We start from the raw sequence: 23898 nt of genomic DNA, 5'->3' as shown, positions 1-23898 counted from the left end.
AATACTTCAACTACCCAAAATGTTGAGGCCACTGAAGTTGGTCCTATAAATACCTGTACTTTGGAGATTAAGAACTCAAGCAAATATGGCTTCCCCGGTAATAGTTTCACAAACCCTACTTCTCTTCCTTCTGTTTCTGAAATCCTCTCCTCACGACTTCAGCCTCAACCCCAAATCCTTAGGTTTTATGGCTTAATCTCAATGCCTGGGTAGGTCTTATGGCCTAATCTCAGGTCCATCCGCATGTCTTTGGTTTCTGGAAATCCGGATGGGATTCCCCGGTTTCAGTTAGGCTGAAGAACACGCGGCGCTCCTAACGCGGCGGAACCAGATTCTGAGGGATCCATCTCCTCAGATTTCTCGCGTGGAGCAGGAGGGAGAAGGGCGGAAGGCCACTCGAGGCCGGCTGTTCTTCTTCCGCAGCCTATCTCCGGGGTCAAACTGTCAGACTTCTGTTTTTTCCCTGGAGGTAGATGTGGTTGTGAGTCGCATTCTCTCTGAAGACCCTCTCCATCCCGGACGAAAAGCCACTAGAAGGATTGGGATGGATTATTTCCTTCCTTCTGCCTCCGGTACAAATGAGAGCAGCTGCGACTCACATCAGAGGAGGGATGTGGGTGAAGAGAGGGAGAGTATACATGATCATAGCACAGCCCCCCTTTGTTACCAAAAGATCCAGAAATTCTAAGCTGTTAACGTTAGAGATCCATGAGGGTCTCTAGTTAGCTTTAGAGAGAAAGAGAGAGAGAACGACACAAGAAGTATAGTGGTTCATTTCCCGCCTTAGCGGGAAACTACGTCCACTTGATTGTTTAACTAGTGTGTTCGGGCCTTACGGCCCAAAGAGATTACAAAAGATGTAATGGGATGATGTTTAAGTAGGAGGAGGCATTCCTTTTATAGGTGAAGGAATGTTTCTCCTTTACATGGTTTTCGATGTGGGACAAGCAAACAACTATTCTAGTATAGAAATGCCATATTGTGGAGGCAACTTGGCAAGGCCGGAAAGGTGGCTTCCCGGCGACGGATTTGCCACTTCCGGATACCGTAGCGTAGCTTGAACATAGGGCTACAAGATGCAAGTAGCGGTTGTGCCTCACCATGGCTTGTGGGTGTCCCAAAGAGGGTGTTAATTATGCTTGGTGAGATAGCAAACTAGTCATGCTAGTAGGTATCTACAAGTCCCCGAAGTCCCTAAGTAAGAGGAGCTTCTTGGTTGGGGAGTTATACATATGATGTCACCAAGCATAAGTAACCGGGCGGTACGGAGCCCCTACAAGTCCCCGAGCTCCGTAAGCAAGAAGGGACTCGCTAACCTGCACAACAAAGACAAAAAACAGGCATACGTAGAATGCTCGTTGCATTGGGCAACAAATGTGAGTTGTATGGATATGCATTGGCATATATAAACGTATGGGGTGCGTGATACGTGTTGATGCATATACGCGAATGGTGCCGAGTACGATCGATTATGACGTACAAACTCGAGAACGCGTATGGTCGTGTGAGCGTATGGATTGCATATGATAAATGTAAGTTGCATGAGTGGTGCGAAGGTAAGCGTTTGTAACTCATGAACAATGACCGCGCGTACGGTTGTGTCTGTTTGGTTTTCGCTCGTATTAATGGAACGCGAAAAGAATTTGATTTGTCGCGGTCGGTAAACGACAAATGGTAGAAAAATTCAATGTTCCATTAACGTGTGGTGTGTCGAGTAGACATGAGCGTAAAGCTCGAGGATTGCCGGGAAGGCATGAGCGGAAAGCTCGTGAGCGGGAAACTCGGGGTTGCAGGGAAGGCATGAGCGGGGAGCTCGTGGGTTGCCAGGAAGGCGGGAGCGGAAGCTCAAAGGTTGTCGGGAAGGCATGAGCGGGAAGCTCGAGGGTTGCCGGGAAGGCATGAGCAAAAGCTCGGGATGCCGGGGAGGCATGAGCGGAAGCTCGTGGGTTGCCGGGAAGGCATGAGCGGAAGCTCGTGGGTTGCCGGGAAGGCATGAGCGGGAAGCTCGTGAGCGGAAGCTCAAGGGTGCCGCGAAGGCATGAGCGGTATGCTCGTGGGTTGCCGGGGAGGCATGAGCCGAAGCTCAAGGGTTGCCGGGAAGGCATGAGCGAAAGCTCGGGATGCCGGGGAGGCATGAGCGGAAGCTCGTGGGTTGCCGGGAAGGCATGAGCGGGAAGCTCGTGAGCGGGAAGCTCGTGAGCGGAAGCTCAATGGTACCGCGAAGGCATGAGCGGTAAGCTCATGAGCGGAAGCTCGGGGGTGCCGCAAAGGCATGAGCAGTAAGCTCGTGAGCGGAAGCTCGGGGGTGCCGCGAAGGCATGAGCGGTAAGCTCGTGAGCGGAAGCTCAAGGGTGTCGCGAAGGCGTGAGCGGTAAGCTTGTGAGCGGAAGATCAAGGGTGCCACGAAGGCGTGAGCGGTAAGCTCGTGGTGGCGGGAAGTCACGAGGGCGAAAGCCTGGAGGTGCCGCTGAGGCACGAGCGCGAAAGCTCAAGGGTTGCCGCTGAGGCACGAGTGCGAAAGTCTGGCGGTGCCGCTGAGGCACGAGCGCGAAAGTCTGGCGGTGCCGCTGAGGCACGAGCGGAAAAGCTCAAGGATTGCCGCTGAGGCACGAGCGGAAAAGCTCAAGGGTTGCCGCTGAGGCAAGAGCGCGAAAGCCTGGCGATGCCGCTGAGGCACGAGCGCGAAAGCTCAAGGGTTGTCGCTGAGGCACAAGCGAAAGCCTGGCGGTGCCGCTGAGGCACGAGCGCGAAAGCTCAAGGGTTGCCGCTGAGGCACGAGCGTGAAAGCCTGGCGGTGCCGCTGAGGTGCTAGCCCGAAAAGCTCGGCGGTGCCATCGAGGCACAAGCGCGAAAGCCTGGCGGTGCCGCTGAGGCACCAGCGCGAAAGCTTGGCGGTGCCGCTGAGGCATTAACGGGTAGCTCGAGGTGATGCCCTGAGGCATGAGCGTGACCGTTGCTAATTATGCTGGGCTGTATGTACAAGTCCCCGAAGTCCCCAGTCAAGGAGGGTGTTCTTGTGGGTTGATACCAAAGCGTAGCTTTGTGCCGTATATCAAGCATAATTAGTGCGAGTGCATCGTCCATCTAGAATTGGTCGGAGCGAACGCTTTTGCCCTTTCGGGTGGGCCCCTGCTAGGCCCTGCGAGGAGTCCCCCACTCCTGGCTATAGACCTCCGGATGGTCGGAAAATTGTTTGATGAGGGGAGCTGCGTGGAGCAGAGGGTGTTGGGTAGCGAGCCCAATCTTTGGTACCCAAGCGTCGGGGTTAACTGCCAGATCAATGACTGCCGTGGGCTGTGTTAACTAGTCCCTTTGCTATTTCTCAGAGGAGAAACTTGACTGCAATGCCGCGTAGCGGTCATTGTCATTATGAGGCGTTGCCTTACCGCTTGGCGGTTGGTCTGAATGAAAAATGATAAACACATAGAGCAAGTAATAATATTTTGTTTAAGTGTCCCATGTTTATTTAATTGAGTTGCAATTAAAAATAGAAGCATGGCATATTTTGTATAGCATGTACTTGTAATGTGGATGCTAATATCATTTTTGCATTTTTGTAGGCATGCTTAGAGATGGTTTGAGATCGGTATGTGAAGCATGGCATATCTAGTATGTGAGATCTAGAAAGTGTTGCCAAATCTACAAAATGTTGTTGGCATGCTCAAAAGTTTATGGAAGCATGTAAAAGCATATCAAGTGTGATATATTGTTGGCATGCATAGAAGTAGTAAAAGCATGGCATTGGTATGGCACTAGCTTAAATTGAAAGAGCGTAAAGGAAGATATAGTTACTTATCTTATGTCGATTTGGAGCGAGTTGGAGTTAGAATTGATTAAGTGCCCAAATTATGTTGGAGTTGTCCTAGCCGCGCTAGCAGAGGAATATGTCGCCGCCGAACTCGTTAGCGGAAGATGTCGCCGCCGGACTCGCAAGCGGAAAATGTCGCCGCCGGACTAGCTAGCCTCACTGTAGGAGTATGTCGTCGCGGACACGCTGGCGGAAGCTGTCGCCGCCGGACATGCTAGCCTCGCTGGAGGAATATGTCGCCGCGGACACGCTGGCGGAAGCTGTCGCCGCCGGACTTGCTTAGCGGAAGATGTCACCGCCGGACATACTAGCCTCGCTGGAGGAATATGTCGCCTCGGACTCGCTGACGGAAGCTGTCGCCGTCTGACTTGCTTAGCGGAAGATGTCACCGCCGGACATGCTAGCCTCGCTGGAGGAATATGTCGTCGCGGACACGCTGGCGGAAGCTGTCGCCGTCGGACTTGCTTAGCGGAAGATGTCACCGCCGGACATGCTAGCCTCGCTGGAGGAATATGTCGCAGCGGACACGCTGGCGGAATCTGTCGCCGCCGGACTTGCTTAGCGGAAGATGTCACCGCCAGACATGCTAGCCTCGCTGGAGGAATATGTCGCCGCGGACTCGCTGGCGGAAGCTGTCGCCGCCGGACTTGCTTAGCGGAAGATGTCACCGCCGGACATGCTAGCCTCGCTGGAGGAATATATCGCCGCGGACACGCTGGCGGAAGCTGTCGCCGCCGGACTCGCTTAGCGGAAGATGTCACCGCCGGACATGCTCGCTGGAGGAATATGTCGCCGCGGACATGCTGTTCTGTTGACTGATGTTGACTAGAGTTGGTCGGCGTTGACCGGTGTTTGATCAGCGTTGACTATGCTTTATGGGCGTTGACCGGATGCCAACGGGCCAAAGTTCATGGTACGTGACGAAGCCTTTGTGTTGGCTTCCCACAGACGGCGCCAAAGTTAACGTTAGAGATCCATGAGGGTCTCTAGTTAGCTTTAGAGAGAAAGAGAGAGAGAACGACACAAGAAGTATAGTGGTTCATTTCCCGCCTTAGCGGGAAACTACGTCCACTTGATTGTTTAACTAGTGTGTTCGGGCCTTACGGCCCAAAGAGATTACAAAAGATGTAATGGGATGATGTTTAAGTGGGAGGAGGCATTCCTTTTATAGGTGAAGGAATGCTTCTCCTTTACATGGTTTTCGATGTGGGACAAGCAAACAACTATTCTAGTATAGAAATGCCATATTGTGGAGGCAACTTGGCAAGGCCGGAAAGGTGGCTTCTCGGCGACGGATTTGCCACTTCCGGATACCGTAGCGTAGCTTGAACATAGGGCAACAAGATGCAAGTAGCGGTTGTGCCTCACCATGGCTTGGGGGTGTCCCAAAGAGGGTGTTAATTATGCTTGGTGAGATAACAAACTAGCCTTGCTAGTAGAGGTATCTACATAAGCAGATCTGCAACTCTTATGATTTTTCAGCCACTTTTGGCCTTGTAAACCGCAAATGTAATTGTTTCGATTTGTACTGCTTCTGGCCACAAAGCCACTTTATGAATGAAAGTTTCTGAGTATTGTTTCGAAAAACTGTTATAAAATAAGGCCTCATGCATAGGCCATTACATATATATTCTTAACACCTATTGTCAAGGAATTGTCAAGGAATTTGAAATTGAAATAATTTCATATTGAAATAATTGAAATTGCTATAAGGCCTCAACGAAAGCCTGGATGTATAGAATGTTGCCCCCCTAGTGTTCGTAGGTGAAGCACATCCATGAAACTAAGGCCACAGGAAAGGCTTGAGTATGAATGGATGATGGGAGCCGATGAAGACTATGGTTGCCCCCCTGTCTGGGAAGAAGGTGGATCTGGGGGGTCATCGAATTCCCAAACACTAGGGTAATATTTCTTCAGGAACCGCCCGTTGATGGGGTTGCGATGGATGTCGCCGTCCAAATCTTTGAGGTGAAAGGCCCCGCGCTCCAGAATGCGGTGAATAACAAAGGGTCCTTCCCATCGCGGAGTCCATTTACCGCGACCGGTCAATTTCTCGCCAAAGGGCAGAACAGCTTTCCAAACAAGGTCACCCTCTTTGTAACTACGCCACGCGTCCTCTTATCATAGGCGCGGGCGATACGCTGCTTTTCCATCACTAAATTATCCAAAGCCGCTAAACGCTGCTCGCTCAAATCTTCGTGCTCTTGCCACATCGCTTGGACATAATCTTCGCCGATCAAGTGATGCTGATCTTGGACGAGCAAGGATTGAACGTTGAGTTCTAAGGGTAAAACTGCATCATGACCAAACATTAGTGCATAGGGTGTCGTAGCAGTGGGATTCCTCTTGGAGGTGCGATAAGCCCATAGTGTCTCATACAACGTGTTGTGCCACAGGCGAGGGTTTTCAACAAGCATTTTCTTGAGAATGGTGATAATAATCTTGTTACTGGCCTCTGCTTGACCGTTGGACTGAGCATAATAAGGTGTGCTGTGGACAAACTGTATGCCCAAGTCGTTGACGAGCTGCTCTACGTCACCACCCATGAACGCTGCCCCCCTGTCGGAGACAAGCACTTCAGGGATACCAAACCTGCAGATGATGTTATGAAAAATAAATTGTCTAATGGTGGCACCTGAAGCCTCTTTCAAAGGCACTTCGACCCATTTGGTGAAGAAATCAGTGGCCACAATGATGAACTTGTGTTGAAGGGAGGAATGAGGGTGAATCATCCCAATCAAGTCCAATGCCCAGCCTCGTGCAGGCCAAGGCTTAATAATAGGCTGCATGGGAATGTTGGGGATGTGCTGCACTGGACCATGTGCCTGGCAATCATGGCATCCTTTTGCCAATACTACCCATGTCTTTGGAGAACCCAACGCATCTTAGGGCCCGCTTGATGGGCGCCACATACTCCTGCATGTGCTTTTCGCATTAATCACTTTGCTTCGCGGCCATAGACACACCGGAAGTCTATGCCATCTTCCCCACGTCGGCGCAGCTCGTCACCCCTGAGGAAATAGTTTAAGGCAAGAAAACGAATCTTCCTGTCTGTTGTAGGATCTGGCTGCTTGAGGTAATTGATCAACGGAATTCGCCAATCAACGTTAATAGGCTCTAGGATTGCGATGACCGGATCGTCAGGCGGGTCAAGCCGCACGAGCCATGAAGGCAGCATGCGGCGCTCGACTTTCAGAATGCGCTCGCGAACCCCATATTTCAATGTAATGCCTGTAGCCAATTGAGCAAGTTCATTGGCCGTGAAATTACGCTCGCAAGGTATGTATTCCAAATCCGCGTCATCAAACTGATCCAGAAGCTCAATGGCGCGATTCAAATATGGAACGAGCAAATAGCTTGCACACCTGTACTTCTCTTGGAGCTGATTTATCACGAGCAGAGAGTCACCGCGTACCTGAACGTCCCTTACTCCCAATTCCAGTAAGACTTCTAGGCCAATAATAAGGGCCTCATACTCCGCTTGGTTATTTGTGCACTTAAACTCCAATTGGAAAAAATAAGAGAAACGATCACCCGCTGGGTTTTCCAGAACAATCCCTGCCCCTGCTAATGTTTCTGTTCTGGAGCCATCAAAAAATAATACCCAGGGTTGTAAGGAGACAGTGGCTTGATACCATATGGCGTACTCTGGAATGCGCGCCAAATCTGGTCGAGTTATGGTGGTGGTTGCTATCTCTAATTCCTTCACTGTGGGGATATCCAACATAGGGTGATGGGCCAGAAAGTCTGCAATAGCCTGTCCCTTCACTGCCTTCTGTGGAACGTATTGTAGCAAGAATTCGGATAGAGCCAGTACCCACTTGCCAATGCGACCTCTCAGAATAGGTCGCGACAACATGTACTTAACCAGGTCAGTTTGAGCAATGATGCATGTAGTAAAGGATAACATGTAGTGTCTCAACTTGCAAGCGGAGAAGTACAATGTGAGACACAGTTTTTCCATAGGAGTATACCTTGTCTCGCAATCCGTAAGTGTCCTACTGAGGTAAAAGATGGCATGCTCGACACCGTCCTCATCATCCTGGGCGAGTAAGCTGCCAATGGAAGCCTCAGCTGCTGAAATATATAGCTTCAATGGAAATCCAGCCCGAAGGGGAACAAGCACTGGTGGGCTCGCCAAATAGGCCTTGATTTTGTCAAAAGCCTCTTGATGTTGAGATTCCCATACAAACTCGTTCTGTCCTTGCAACTTCAACAATGGAGAGAAGGGCTGGATCTTACCTGCAGAGTTAGAAATGAAACGTCTTAGGAAGTTGATTTTACCTAGCAGACGCTGTAGCTCCTTCTTTGTTCGCGGAGGGGATGCGTTGATGACTGCGCTTGCTTTATCTTCAGGGACCTCAATTCCCCTTTGATGGACAATGAAGCCCAGGAAATCTCCTGCTTGAACTTTGAACACGCATTTGGCGGGGTTCATCTTGAGTTTGTGTTGTCGCATGCGCTCGAAGACCTTCCTGAGATCTGTGATGTGGTCCCCTTTCTTCTTAGACTTCACCACTACGTCATCGATGTAAACCTCTAAAATCTTTCCCAGGATATCGTGGAAGATTAGGTTCATGGCTCTCTGATAAGTGGCCCCAGCATTCTTCAGCCCAAAAGGCATAACCACATACTCGAAAACGCCCACGAACCCAGGACACCTGAATGCGGTTTTATGTCTGTCCTCCTCTGCGACCGGAATTTGGTGATACCCTGCTGTGCCATCCATGAAGGACAGCAATTTATGTCCTGCTACGACGTCTACCAACATATCCGCTACCGGCATGGGGTAAACATCTTTAGGTGTAGCGACATTAAGGTCTCTGTAGTCCACGCAGACCCTCATCTTACCATTCTTCTTGCGAACCGACACTATATTGGATAGCCACTGATTGTATTTGGCCACCCTGATAATGCCTGATTTATGCATTTTTTTGACTTCCTCTTTGACGAGGACTTGGGTTTCTGAGTTCATTCTTCGCGGCTCTTGCTTCACAGGCCTCTTGTCAGGGAGTGTTGGCAGCTGATGGCAAACCAAGTCCGGTGACAGGCCGGGCATATCTTCATATTTCTCCGCAAAGCAGTCTTTGAATTCCAGTTGTTTGGACCCAAAATGAACACCAGTAATAGCTCAATAAGCCTCTGTTTTTCGCTAGGCTCTAAGTAAGCGCTGATAGCCACTTCCATAGGCTCATCTGCTGTTCCAAGATTGACCTTCTCAGTAAGGTCTCTGACCTTAGGAGGTGTATCGTCCAGCGCTGCCGGAGCGAGCTGAATTTCTACCTCATCTTCCTGTTCTTGATCAGAGACTTCTTCATTGACGATTTCTAAGGTCGCAATTCGATCATAGGCCTCTTTTTCCACTAAGTACGACGATAGCCGTTCGTACAGCGAGTGGAGGGCCTCTATCCCTTCCTCCGGAAGGTCGTAATCCATTAATCGTTTAAGGGTTTGGGCACAGCATGGCCAGGCCTTTCCAGGCCTTCTTTTGCGAGCGAGAGCCCCCACTGTGCCAGATCAGAGGCCGTCACCCCTGTGGGGCGGCCTTTGTTATCGATGCCACACACCTGCAATGGAGTAATAGGCTCCAAGTAGTATCTGGCATCTACATAATTCGTGGAAACTGGGAATGGACGAGGATTCGCTTTGATCACCTCAGCCTTATCTGTCTCCCTGTTCCACATAATGAGTTCCTGATTGAGGGTTGACGGAACACAATAACTCCTGTGGATCCAGTCTCTGCCCAGGATAGCACTATAGGCTGCATAACAATCTGTCACAAAGAATGCATAAACTCCCTCTGCAGGGCCAACCTTGATGCGCAAGAACAGTAATCCAGGGTCTTTGTCACAGTCCCCGCGAAGTTCTTGAGTGTAAGGGACGTAGACTGGATTTTCTCTTTCTTGATCCCGAGCAAGTGCATGGTCCTGGTAGTGATAACATTAACGGCAGCTCCGGTATCAACCATGATCTTGCTGACTTTGGTACCGCCAACTTCTGCTGTGATGTATAAAGGTCGCATGTGTTGGACCATAGCAGGTGTTGGCCTGGTGAAGCTCATGAAGAATTCTCTACTGTTGGCATCCTCTGTTTCAAGAAAGACCACCTCCTCCACAGGTGTCGTGACCGCTGACGTAATCTGCAAGGGTTGTGCACTACTTTCCTCAGCTTCTACACACTCGTGAGCGGCGACCGGTAGTGTATACCACGCGGGCAGTACGTAAACCATGTTGCAGGACGTGTCAGTCATAACTGTCTCATCCATGTCCTCTTCCAGGTTCAGCTTGGGTTCGTTGACAGGGGTATCAGTGTTGAATTGCTTAGCCAGCCGGTCTACCAACGATTCCTCTGTAAGACCTTTTACCTCACATTGCTCATGTTCCTGTATCCCGGTAGCCTGCTTAGGAGAGCTTGACTCAAAAGGGGCGACTACTAAACTCTGGACCTTTTTAGGTTTCCACTGTAAAGTATCGATAGTCTTGTCCTTGCCCCCCAGTCTCTCAAAAACTGAGGATTTGGCCTCTGGGTCTTCACGAAACAACCTGCGCCTGATATGTGGTCGCCTAGTCGGCGAACTCTCCTTTCGAGCTGGCGGAGGTTTCCTGTCGTCGGTGATCTTACAAAAAACACTGGGCTTAGACGCCCCTGTTGCTGAGCTCGCTTGCTTTTAGAAGCTGCGGGGAGTCATTAATGGCTTAGCAGCTAGTGCCTCCATCTCCTTTTGATACTGCTCAGGTGATTTGACCAACTGCGAAGGTTTGATCAGGCCCTGGTCCAGAGTCTCTACCGCGCGCTTGGCTTCCCCAAATCTGCGCTGCAGTTTCCTCTTCTTGGAAGGACTTATTTCCACTGCCTTTCCCTTTTCCCTAGTGTACCACTTGCCTTCATTGATGGTGGCGGTTGAAGCAGGTGGGATATAGGGCTTGTTCAGAATGTCTTTGTGCTTGGTAGTAGCCTTCTCCTCTTGTTTCCGATCAACTGCGGCCGTTCTTAGCTTCTTGAACAAATTGGAGTCCTTTAGGGGTGATGTAGACTCCATTTTATCTTTTTCTCTAGGGCTAGAAGGCTGATATTTTCTCGATGGCGAGGCCCACTGGATGGGCGGGAAAGAGCCAAAACGAAACGTCTGCGCCACCTCTTCATGTGGCACTTGGATGCCACACTCTTCTTTGCATCGCGAGCATAGGACCAGGGATGAAGCTTGACTTACTGGTTCAACCTTCTTCTTTACAGGGGCCTCATCCTTGTCAGATTGGTCTCCTTGCTCCTTTGTATTCAAATCCAGGGTTAGTTTCCTCCGGTTTTGCTTGGCCCAGTTCACGTCGACCATGTTGATCCCAGTGTCAGGAAAAGGGTTCAGGTCTACGAGCGCTGCCGCTGTTACTGGAGCTTCTACCTGCAAACTGCCATTATTAAGCCATACCTGAATCTGGTCTTTGAGTTTCACACAGTCAGCCGTATTATGATTCCACAGGTTGTGGAATTTGCAGTTCTTCCCTTTCAGCTGATCTGGTCGAGGAAAGGGTCCAAAGTCGGTCTTCACCATCTTCGTGGCGATCATCTCATCTAGAATCTCATGTGCCTTATTGGCATCGTATGTATACGTCGCGAATTCAGGTTTAGTGAAGGCCATTGATTTGAGCTTGACAGGTTCCTTGGAGATTTTCAATTGTTTCAAGGCTGGATTCTTCCTCCCTGTCAGTTCATAAGCAGCGATGTCATTATCCTCTTCCTCATCTTCATCCTGAACCACCTCTTCACTGTGATGATGGTAGTAAGGGTCATAAGTAGCCGGCTGGTAGCTCAGGGCCGCTACGGTGCGATGTTTTCCTGGCACATATGTCCCTTTGGACGCATTCTTTCTTGCGTCAGTTTCTCTGAGAAGATGTTCAAAGCTGCCCATTTCTGTGATAAGCTCTCCCATTGACTGGATCATGCTGCCATGTTGCTTCTTTCGCTGGCGTGGCTCTAAGCCCTTAATCGCCAATTTGATCAACTCTTTCTCAGGCAGGATCACGTTCAATTTGGCCTTCTGAATCTGGCAGCGTTGAAGGTATGCAACAGCGGACTCAGTAGGCTTTTGGGCCATCTGAGTGAGAGAAGCCAAATCAACCTCAGGCTCAATGGCTCCAAAAGTTTCTCGAAAGAGCTTTTCCATTGCGGGCCAATCTGCCACTGTTCCTGGTCGGAGTTTGGAAAACCATCTAAAGGCAGCTGTCGAAAGAGAAGTACCAAAGATCCTGCACTTGAGGATGTCATCATTCTGGTACTGGCCGCATTGCACCCTGAACCTGGCCAGGTGAGTTACTGCATTCTCGGTGTCTTCCCCTGAAAAAGTAGAAAATATGATATTTTTATAACCCCTGGGGAAGGGCGCGAGCATTATATGCAGTGGGAAAGGCCCCTCATAAACCCCGTCCATTTGGGCCCTGGGATTAGCCAGCCTGATCATCTCCTCTACCTCTTCTCGTCTCACATATTCTGGGCCCGGAAGAGGAGGAGGAGGTATCGCCACCGTATGGCGAGCAGCCTGCAAGGGTATTGCTTGGTTTACAGTTGCTGCCCCTTCTCCTACCTGTACACCGCGGGTTGTAGCTGGTTGTTGAAGAGTCACTGCTGGCATAGGCATTTCTTTTGCCAAAGCTGTTATTTTGACCGGGTTACCAGCCTGGTCAATCCCATAGTAGCTTCCTGGCAGCTCTTGATATACGTTTTCTGCCCCATCGCTGTCGTATTGAACGAACACGGTGGAATCGAACGAAGTCTCACCACCTTTCGATGCCTGCTGCTTCTGCCTGGCGGTCTGTCCGTTTGACGAAGTGGCCTTTTCTTTGCTGCCGCCGATAACCAATGCTTGTTCTTTATTTTTCAGTGGCGTAGCAGCAACGGTTGCGGAAGGCGTAGCGGTATTGCTGCTAACCTTCTCTCGCTGATTTGGAGGCACGTACTTGCCCGAACCAGACGGTTGGCCAAGGGAGCCAAGGGAGCCAAGGATAGCGTTAGGATCTCCTAACGTTTTATTCAACACTTCTCTAGCTTGGTTCAACTCAGCTCTTTGCATGGCCACCTCGGTCGCGAGATTAGCTCCATCCTTGCGAAGACCTGCCATATCTGACGCCGTCTGCTTGGTCTGGTTCGCAATAGCCCCTATGATTTCTTTCTGCCGTTGATTCTGCTCATCTGTGATACCTGTAGCATGAGCCCTTAATGCACTCTCTGTTTGTGCAATTTGTTGCTTAGTTTCCTCAGCCTATCGGGAAATACGCTGGTTTATTTCGCGTATGATCCAGTCTGTCTTCGCGGTTTCCCTTTCAAAATCAGCGGCTATCTTCTTGCGATGATTTTCAATATTCTCCAGGATGATCGCGAAACTGACCTCGGAGGTCGCTCCCTCTGGAATAGGCTTCGCAACGAAAGCCTTTCTTTCTTCACTTCCCACTGTATTGGAGACAGCGGTAATGACAGGCTCACTGGCCTGATTAGTAGTGACACCCATACCCTCAGTAACGGTCGGGTGATTCTCTCCCTGTTCAGCTGACATATCCGATGATTGGAGATGGCGAGAAAATCTTTGAGTCACTTGTTCTTCAGAAAGACCACGACAGTCAGCACGAGAATGCGGTCTGTAACTGGAGGTCTTGTGCTTAGGGCAGTTAGCGTAAACTTTCTAGTAAGGATTTTCGCTTGACTTCCCAATGGCTACGTTCACGAAGAGACACTATGTGGGTCCCACTGGGCGTGCCAAAATGTTTGACGCGGAAACTAGTTGGCCTGCAAACTGTCTCTTTTGCTGCTGTGATTGCGCGGGCGTGCCAGCACCGTGGGGTGCAGTCGTCGGCTCTTGGAGAGACTAGGACTGGCGTGCGGTCACTGGGTCTCAATGAGGTTGAAGATTCGCTCCGGGGAGGCTTCGTAATCGCTGGGATTGATTGATTTTTTAGAGATCCCTTATTCGTCTTGAAACCTGATATATATAACTAGGTGTTAATGCTTTGATCCGTTGGGGATCTAATTAACGATAAGTAAAGAGAGAGAGAGAGATTGACACGAGATGTATAGTGGTTCACCTCCCGCCTTAGCGGGAGACTACGTCCACTTGAAAGCTTATACTAGTGTGTGTCGAGCCTTGCGGCCTAACATGATTACAAAGCATGTAATGGGATGAATGGTGTTTAAGTGGGAGGAGAGTTCCTTTTATAAGTGAAGGAAGCCATCTCCTTTACATTGTTTTCGATGTTGGACAAGCAAAGATAACTATTCAAGTATAGAAATGCCTAGTTGTGAGGGCATGTTGGCAAGGGCGGGAACGTGGCTTCCCGGCGACGGATTTGCCTCTTCCGGATACCGTGGCGTAGCCTGAACATAAGGCTACACGATGGATGTCGCGGTTGGGCCTTGCCATGTCTCGTGGATGTCCCAAAGTGGGTGTTACTTATGCTTGGTGAGATAGCAAATACTCCATATTGTTGGAGGTATGTACAAGTCCCCGAAGTCCCCAAGTAAGAGGAGCTTCTTGGTTGGGGAGTTATAAACACGATGTCACCAAGCATAAGTAACCGGGAGGTACGGAGCCCCTACAAGTCCCCGAACTCCGTAAGCAAGAAGGGACTCGTTAACCTGCACAACAAAGACAAAAGACAGGCATACGTAGAATGCTCGTTGCATTGGGCAACAAATGTGAGTTGTATGGATATGCGTTGGCATATATAAACGTATGGGGTGCGTGATACATGTTGATGTATACACGCGAATGGCGCCGAGTACGATCGATTATGACGTACAAACTCGAGAGCGCGTATGGTCGTGTGAGCATATGGATTGCATATGATAATGTAAGTTGTATGAGCGCTGCGAAGGTAAGCGTTTGTTTGGTTGTCGCTCGTATTAATGGAACGCGAAAAGAATTTGATTTGTCGCGGGCGACAAATGGTAGAAAAATTTCATGTTCCATTAACGTGTGGTGTGTCGAGTAGACATGAATGTGAAGCTTGGGAATGCCGGGAAGGCGTGAGCGGGAAGCTCGAGGATTGCCGGGAAGGCATGAGCGGGAAGCTCGAGGATTGCCGGGAAGGCATGAGAGGAAGCTCAAGGGTTGCCGGGGAGGCATGAGAGGAAATCTCGTGAGCGGAAGCGCCGGGGTTGCCGGGAAGGCATGAGCGGAAGCTCAAGGGTTGCCGGGGAGGCATGAGCGGAAGCTCAAGGGTTGCTGGGGAGGCATGAGCGGAAAGCTCGTGGGTTGCCGGGGAGGCATGAGCGGGAAGCTCGTGGGTTGCCGGGAAGGCGTGAGCGGTGAGCTCGTGGGTTGCCGGGGAGGCATGAGCGGGAACTCGTGGGTTGCCGGGAAGGCGTGAGCGGTGAGCTCGTGAGAGGAAGCTCAAGGGTGCCGCGAAGGCATGAGCGGTAAGCTCGTGAGCGGAAGATCGTGGGCGGAAGCTCGGCGGTTGCCGCTGAGGCGAGAGTGTGAAAGCTCGGCGGTTGCCGCTGAGGCATGAGCGCGGAGCTCGGTGTTGCCATGAGGCATTAACGGGTAGCTCGAGGTGATGCTCTGAGGCATGAGCGTGACCGTTGCTAATTATGCCGGGCTGTATGTACAAGTCCCCGAAGTCCCCAGTCAAGGAGGGTGTTCCGGCGGGTTGATACCAAAGCGTAGCTTTGTGCCGTATATGAAGCATAATTAGTGCGAGTGCGTCGTCCATCTAGAATTGGTTGGAGCGAACGCTTTTGCCCTTTCAGGTGGGCCCCTGCTAGGCCCTGCGAGGAGTCCCCCACTCCTGGCTATAGACCTCCGGACGGTCAGAAAATTGTTTGATGAGGGGAGCTGCGCGGAGCAGAGGGTGTTGGGTAGCGAGCCCAATCTTTGGTACCCAAGCGTCGGGGTTAACTGCCGGATCAATGGCTGCCGTGGGCTGTGTTAACTAGTCCCTTTGCTATTTCTCAGAGGAGAAACTTGACTGCAATGCCGCGTGGCGGTCATTGTCATTATGAGGCGTTGCCTTACCGCTTGGCGGTTGAATGAAAAATGATAAACATAGAGCAAGTAATAATATTTTGTATGAGCGTCCCATGTTTATTTAATTTTGCAATTAAAATAGAAGCATGGCATATGTGTATAGCATATACTTGTAATGTGGATGCCAATATCATTTTTGCATTTTGTAGATATGCTAAAGGATAATTGAGATCGGTATGTGAAACATGGCATATCTAGTATGCGAGATCTAGAAAATGTTGCCAAATCTATGAAATGTTGTAGGCATGCTTAAAAGTTATGGAAGCATGTAAAGATATATCAAGTGTGATACTCTATAAGCATGCTTAGAAGTAGTAAAAGCATGTGATTGGCATGGCATTAGCTAAATTTGAAAGAGCGTAAGAGATAAGACATAGTTACTTATCTTATGCCGATTTGGAGCGAGTTGGAGTTGAAATTGTCATAGGTACCCAAATCATGTTGAAGTTGTCCAAGCATGATGCTCCATTGTTCCGACAAAGTACCTTAGTCGAAAGGTGATGATTTCGCTAATTGGAAATGTGATTGGTGATTATATCTCATTGAAACAAAAATAGCTGATTAGTACATAAGTATGTAAAATCAACACTAGTGTCTTGTATATGTACTTTGACAAAATTGTAAGCAAAGTGTATAAGCAATGTAGTGGTTGAAAACAAATGGCAAATTTAATAGTGCGCGGCTAAAGTAAAATTCAATATGGCAATGAAATTACAGATGCACTTCTAGGGTGAAATGGCATGCTGCCAAGTGGTAAGCCATTTTTAATAAGCCAATATTGCACATACGTGGCTGTGTATAGCCAAGACATGGTGGTTATGTTTTAATAATCACTTTGAAACTAAATTGGGTATGACCCAAAGTTTGTTGCCATTTTGGAGTCAAAACATGCACTACTAGTAGGAGTACATGCATAATTGAAGCTACAGATATATCAATTCGTTGATACTTGTGCATATGTGTACATGATCAAGCAAAGGCAGAGCATGCGTCCACTGGGTTAGCACCAAATTTGATGTACCCTAAGAGCTATCATGCAAATCCAACATCTAGCATGTGATGAAGTAAAATGTCGGTCCACTAGCAGCCAACATCTAGCATAGATAGTATACTATTATTTTGATAAGTATATTAAAATAATAGCACTTGAGCACATGAGAAGGCATATGATACCGCCAGCGAGCGTTCCTAACCATGTGTTGCACCTGGCCAGTCCACTTGTGTGAGGCACGTGTGTATCAAAAGTACAGAGAGATTTGATGGTTGGCTTTGTTGCAAATGAACCCCTTAAAGAGTTGGGGTGTGCAAATCGAATTTGTGGGTGTGAGTGCTCCACAAAGTCATGTCTAAGTAAATGCCAATTTGATAATTATGAAAATCAATGACACTAGTTTATTATGCACTCAAAAGTCATATAAGGCTAGTGGGAACGTGCACAGATGCAGTATGTACTTAGAATGAAGCATGAAGTGTCTATATAGCCGCATAGATGCATGGGCCAAACCAGTTGTTTGGTGGACATCTGGCATCAAAATAGATTAAGAGTGTACATATGGCCGCATAGAAATGGAGAAGCTTTGGGCGACACATGCATATACAAGCATGAAGTGTGAATGCACAGTAATTCACACAGTAAGTCGAAGAGCAGCGAAAAGCTAATGAGCAGTGATAAGCAGAACTGCATAGAGAAAAGGACTTAGCTTTTCGTGAGTGCCCCGAGAAAATGGCTGTCGGCGCTGGAATTCCGCTGGGTTGGAGATGGATGGAGAGTGTTACTGGGCTGCTGCCGGAGTACCGCTGCTGCCGGATCATCGCTGGGGAGATGGATGGAGAGTGTGCTTAAGAAGCGTTGCAGATGGACTGAAGAGGATAGGAGGATGGCCGGCGGTAAAGCTCAGCAGGAATGCTCGAGCGGAGAAGCAGTGGAGGACCAGAGCGATTATTTACGGCGAAGAATCCCAGCGGAGGCTGCCCGGTGTAGATGCCAGCGGAGGAATTCGGCGGAGCGGAGCGGAGCCTGTGGCCGGCGGACGTCCTTCCGGCTGAGGATGATGTGGTCAGCGGAGGCTTGACCGGCGGTAGTCTTAGTGGGCGGAGGTTTTGGCTAGCGGGAGTGAAGCTCGGCGGAGATGTGTCTGGCGGAACACCCCAGCGGAGGATTGCAGCGGAGAAGCTCGGCGGAAGATCGATGTTCGGCGAACAACCAGAGGTCGGCGGAGATGCAAGTTGGGTGGAGGAGCTCCCAGCGGCGAAGCTGGGCGGAGCCCTGGAGCTGCAGGTTGGGCGGAGCCTCGGAGTTACAGCTGGCGGAGCTGCAAGTTGGGCGGAGTTGCAGCTTCGAGTGTGGCGGAGCGGAGGTCTGCTAGCGGTGATCGCTGCCGGAGCTAGCGGTGCTACGATTGAGGTGGGCGTTTGGCGGTGGTGGCTCCGCAGAGGATGTTGGGCGGTGGTGTCTAGTGGAGCACTCGACAGAGCGTTGTAGCGTGTGCAGTCCGGCGGAAGGTACGGCGACCTCAGCGGAGGCGCTGGGCATCGAGTCCGGCGGAACTGGCCTGGTGGGGGAGCAGTACTGCAGCGGAGGCAGAAGCAGACTGCAGCAGAAAAGTGCAGCAGGAGGCGCCAAGCAGCAGTGCAGCGGAGCATCCCGGTGGAGCTTCGACAAAGCCCTGCAGAGCACGAAGAATAGAGTTGCTGCAGTTCGCTGGGCGGGGCAGCGGAGCCCTGGGCGGAGGAGCTCCGGAGTTTGCAGTGAGCGGGGGAATTGGGTGGAGCTGTTCGGCGGAACTCTGGTGTCCGGCGGAAGCCTGAAGTCGGCGGAACTGGAGTTTTGACGGAGAGATAGGAACTGGCGAGAAAAGTTGAAAAAAAAAAAGGGAGGGGTGCCCAGAGAAGTTTTTTGGGTGTCCAGAGTTTTTTTTTTTGAAGGTTCAGCGTTGACTGTTTGAGTTGGGCGTTGATCAACACTCGATGGGCGTTGACCGGTTCCGCCAGGTGTTGACCGACCCCGCCGGGCGTTGACCGACCCCAATTTGATGTTGAATGAGCGTTGACTCGACATTTTCGGGTCAAAGTTTGTGGTAGGTGACGAAGTCTTTGTGTTGGCTTCCCACAGACGGCACCAATGTTAATGCTTTGATCCGTTGGGGATCTAATTAACGATAAGTAAAGAGAGAGAGAGAGATTGACACGAGATGTATAGTGGTTCACCTCCCGCCTTAGCGGGAGACTACGTCCACTTGAAAGCTTATACTAGTGTGTGTCGAGCCTTGCGGCCTAACATGATTACAAAGCATGTAATGGGATGAATGGTGTTTAAGTGGGAGGAGAGTTCCTTTTATAAGTGAAGGAAGCCATCTCCTTTACATTGTTTTCGATGTGGGACAAGCAAAGATAACTATTCTAGTATAGAAATGCCTAATTGTGAGGGCATGTTGGCAAGGGCGGGAACGTGGCTTCCCGGCGACAGATTTGCCTCTTCCGGATACCGTGGCGTAGCCTGAACATAGGGCTACACGATGGATGTCACGGTTGGGCCTTGCCATGTCTCGTGGATGTCCCAAAGTGGGTGTTACTTATGCTTGGTGAGATAGCAAATACTCCATATTGTTGGAGGTATGTACACTAGGGTTTCGACTGCTCCTTATCATAGAAGGAATATTGATTGAAGTTTCCTATTCAATCCCCGCTACCCGACTCCAATAAGGTTTCGTTTTCCTTATGGATCACGGAATGGGTGAAGCTGTATCCCAAACCCGAGTAAGCTTATTTTTGGTCCGCAGGTATCGGCCCGCTGTGCTAAATCCACTAAAAGATCTTGCCAAAATTACTTTTGGGCTCAAACACGTGGTATATGTGTTTGACCTTTGAGAAGTGGAGTATGGATGCTTTGGTACTCATTCATGAAGAGAAATTGAAATTGCTGATTGAAGTTGATTTTAAATCATTACAGAAGAGAACACATATAAATACTCCTAGCTGCTATCATACAATAAGATCACATGTGATTGTTAACAGAGATGTCAGATGTGCAGTTCAATATGTGGTTGTGCTTGGTCTTCTTGGTTTGCAATGTAGCAACAAGCTTTGCCTACTGTACTTGGGTGAGAGCGCACGAGTTGTCCCTAATTGTCTTGTGCTGGAGTGTTTTGTTCTCTTGTGCAGTCTTGTAATCTTATGCTTTTCTTTTAATAATGATTTCATCTTATCAATTCAAATAACCTTAATTTTCTAAATCAGCTACAACAACACATCAGAAGCAGATATATATGAAACGAAGAGAACTAGAGTTCTTCAGTTTATTAAATCTTGTAGGCCTTACTGAAAGCTGTGGTGGCCGTTTTACGTCCATTGACAATGTTTATCGGTTTATCCTATGATTGGAACTGTGGGTGTCCCCTTGACAACTATTGAAGCACGGCTTGAGTCGGTCCCAGAACTGGGATATGATGCACTTTCTAGTGTGCCACGTGGAGAGATTTACCACAAGCGACGAGATCTCACTGAAGAAGTCCTTATTGATGGGTGGTTCCATACAGGTAAATGTCTACAAAACTAGAAACAAAGTACTTTAATTTCTTCGTTGATGCTCAATCTTTTGGTTTCTTTTCAAGAGGGGCCTTCAAAATTTTTGTTGATGATTAATTTTGAGTGGATGGATCACAGGTGATATTGGAGAATGGCAGCCTAATGGAGCAATGAAAGTTATAGACAGGAAAAAGAACATATTTAAACTGTCTCAAGGTGAATATGTTGCTGTGGAAAGCATTGAAAGCAAATACTTGCAATGCCCCTTATCACATCAGTATGTCGCCAACTTCTATATTCTACTTGTCTGATGAATGGCAGGACTTACCTTTATTTCATCAATAAATGAGTTTGTGTTTGCTACATTTGAATTTTGTGCTAGTGTCCTCCACCCTTCTTTCATGTTTTCTGAAGTTATATGTGGATATCTTAACATCTTAACTTTCATCTGGTCAGCAGATTTGGGTTTATGGGAACAGCTTCGAGTCATTTCTTGTTGTTGTGGTTGTTCCTGATAGAAAGGCCTTGGAGGACTGGACAGCTGAGCAGCTGAGCATCATTTGACTGATGACTACAAATCATTGTGTCAAAACCTGAAGGCAAGAAGATCATTTTGCATGAGCTCAATAGTATGGGTCAGAAACAGCAAGTATGTGCTCCATCCCTGTTTCATGCTATGTTGCCTAAGTTTATTTATCTGACTTAAAAGACATTTTCATTGCAGCTTCGAGGGTTTGAGTTGTTAAAAGCAGTTCATTTGGAACCAAACCCCTTTGACATAGAGAGGGATCTCATGACTCCAACTTTCAAACTGAAAAGACCACAATTACTCAAATATTACAAGGTATGATTTTCTACTTAGATAAGAAAAGGTTGGAACTTTGATAAGTTAATCCTAAATATGTATGTTGAATTATATCATCTGCAGGACCGAGTTGAAAAACTTCATAGTGAAGCAAACGGTGAAAAAGTATAAGAACAGAGCTGCAAGCAACTATTGGATAAAACATTCCCAAAATTTCGATTGCCTGCTCTTTGATGAAAAACTACTTATGACTGTAAAAGAATATCTAGCAGGGATTTACCCATATTGACCTTTGTTCTAAGTTTGTGAATAAATAAGTAATCAAGATCTTTACTGCAGTAAAAATATGTAGCCGGGGTTTACCCAATAGGCAGCAGTGAACTTAATTTCTAGAAGTATGGCATAAGTAATCAACAATAAAGTCATTTTTTAATTCAAAAATCGGTAACTGAGAAAGTAATTTTAAATCCACACTGAACTAAACTTAGGTTTAGAAATAATAAAAAATAAAAGTACTTGTGTCATGTCTCCAAATTAAAATTATGTTCTGATGATGAAATTAGTGTGGTTTTCTCATTCAGTCCAAGAAACAATGCATGAAGTCAATTGTAGTTGCTTCCACCAGTTGATATACAAATGTGTCGTCTCTCATTTTGCCAAACTCTCAACAACCACTCTCACAGTCTCACTTGGTTGTCATACTACAGGATGTGCTTCTAAACAACCTTCTTTCTTCATTTTTTCACAGTTTTGCCACTAAATCAAGAGCCAGTCGGTGACAAACTGGAAATTGCATCTACCTATCCACCAAACGAATAATTCTCTTCGGAAAAAACCAAACCAATAATTACATTGGCAAAATATCTCCCACTCATTATAAGATGCTCTTTCGGTGGTGACTGGACTGATCAGTCCTCTACCGTTGCATTTTCTTCTTTTCTTGGTACTTCCGCTTGATCTTACAAGAAAAACTCTGTGCACCTACTGAGAGCCTTGTCCTCTTTTGCCCCTTCTTCATTTCACCAGCAATCAACTCTGTTCCTGCTTTTTCCACCCGTTCATACACATACAATGTGTTCCTGCTTTCTCCACTTTACCTTTTCTTCTTCTCCATTTCTTGGTAGTTTCGTTTCATCTTACACGCCCTTGACTTCACATTGACGTTGATCGAAGCTACCAGGAAACTGCCATCATGCAGTGTACCTATTTTTGAGCTGTGCTCCTTTTCTTTTCCTCTTCCTCTTCTGCTCCGCTGCTTCATTCCATCAGCCAGCTGAGCGTGAAATCAAATAAAAAGCTAGATTCGATGGCCACCCAATTGAGAGCTTCTTCCTCATTCTCTTCTGTTCCTTTTTCCACGGGTTCATACACACACGATCTGTTTCTGAGTTTCAGAGGCGAGGATACACGCTACAATTTTACAGGTCATTTGCACAGAAATTTGGTTCAAGGGGGGATAAACACTTTCATAGATGATGATGATCGATCTTCCAAGAGGAGAGGAAATATCAGAAGCGCTTCTCCGAGCCATTGAAGGATCAAATGAAGCTCTCTCTCATTGTGTTCTCTGATAACTATGCATCCTCAAAGTGGTGTTTGGATGAACTAGTTCACATCCTTGAATGTAGAAGATCAAAGAACCAAATGGTTAGGCCAATCTTTTACAAAGTGGATCCATCGGACGTAAGACACCAAAGAGGCACATTTGGTGACGCACTTGCAGAGCATGAATGTAGATTCAAAGATGACAGAACAAACAAGGTGGTAAGATGGAGAGCAGCTCTTTCAGAAGCAGCAAATTTGTCTGGGTGGCCTTTCTGGGGCGGGTATGTTCTAGTTTTCCTCTATATTGGTTTGTCATAAAATATGCATTCTTTTCATTAGGTGGTCCCGAACCATGGTACACGTGGTGATTTGGATTAATGTTATTGGTCCATACGATTTGTGTTTATTTCTTATTGGTCTTTTAATTTAATTTAAGTTTTATTTTTTCACCCCATGTATGGTCCCTACGAAATTTAAGTGATGCTATTGACTTGGACCACCACATGGCAGTGCCACATGATAGTCCGGGACTACCTAATAATTCCCCATGCTTGTTCCATATTTGCTTTTATAAGCTTGGGTGAGATTAAATCTTTGCCTTTTATTTTGAAAACCATAGGTAAGATATTTTATTTTTATTAAATGTTTCATTTAATATTAACTTGGCAGGTATGAATCTAAATTTATTGATGAAATCATTGAAGAGATTTCTGCACAAGTAATAAAACAGACCCCTTTGAATGTGGCGAAGTTTCCCGTCGGGATAGAATCTCGTGTACAAGATATGCTTAAACTGTTAGTTGTTGGAGGGAGTGATATACGCATGGTTGGGATATGGGGAACCGGAGGAATAGGGTAGACAACAATTGCTAAAGCTGTTTACAATTTAATTGCTAATGAGTTTGAAGATAGTTGCTTTTTGGCAGATGTTAGAGAACGTTCAGTGCCACATGAAGGTCTAGTCAACCTACAAAATAGTCCTCTTCTCAGATTTTTGGGGGCAAAGAATTGAAAGTAATCAACGCTGATCAAGGAATTACTTTGTTGAGCGAAAGATTGAGAAATAAAAGGATTTTGTTAATTCTTGGTGATGTGAATAAATCGGTCCAGTTAGAAACATTAGCCGGAGCCCCTGATTGGTTTGGTCGTGGCAGCAGAATTATCGTAACAACAAGAGATAAGCATTTGTTGATAGTTCACAAAGTC

The 23898-nt window shown here is 47.8% G+C and overlaps 1 pseudogene; it reads left to right on the top strand.

Moving 5' to 3' along the window:
* The window catches only part of LOC133737273 (probable CoA ligase CCL6), a 256961-nt pseudogene extending 235643 nt beyond the window's left edge, over positions 1-21318 (top strand).
* Positions 21319-23898: the final 2580 nt, after the last annotated feature.

The sequence above is a fragment of the Rosa rugosa genome, chromosome 3 (assembly GCF_958449725.1).
Source record: "Rosa rugosa chromosome 3, drRosRugo1.1, whole genome shotgun sequence".
Classification (NCBI taxonomy): Eukaryota; Viridiplantae; Streptophyta; class Magnoliopsida; order Rosales; family Rosaceae; genus Rosa; species Rosa rugosa.
The sequence above is the reverse complement of the archived record's forward strand: the minus strand, read 5'-3'. Positions and strand labels throughout refer to the sequence as shown.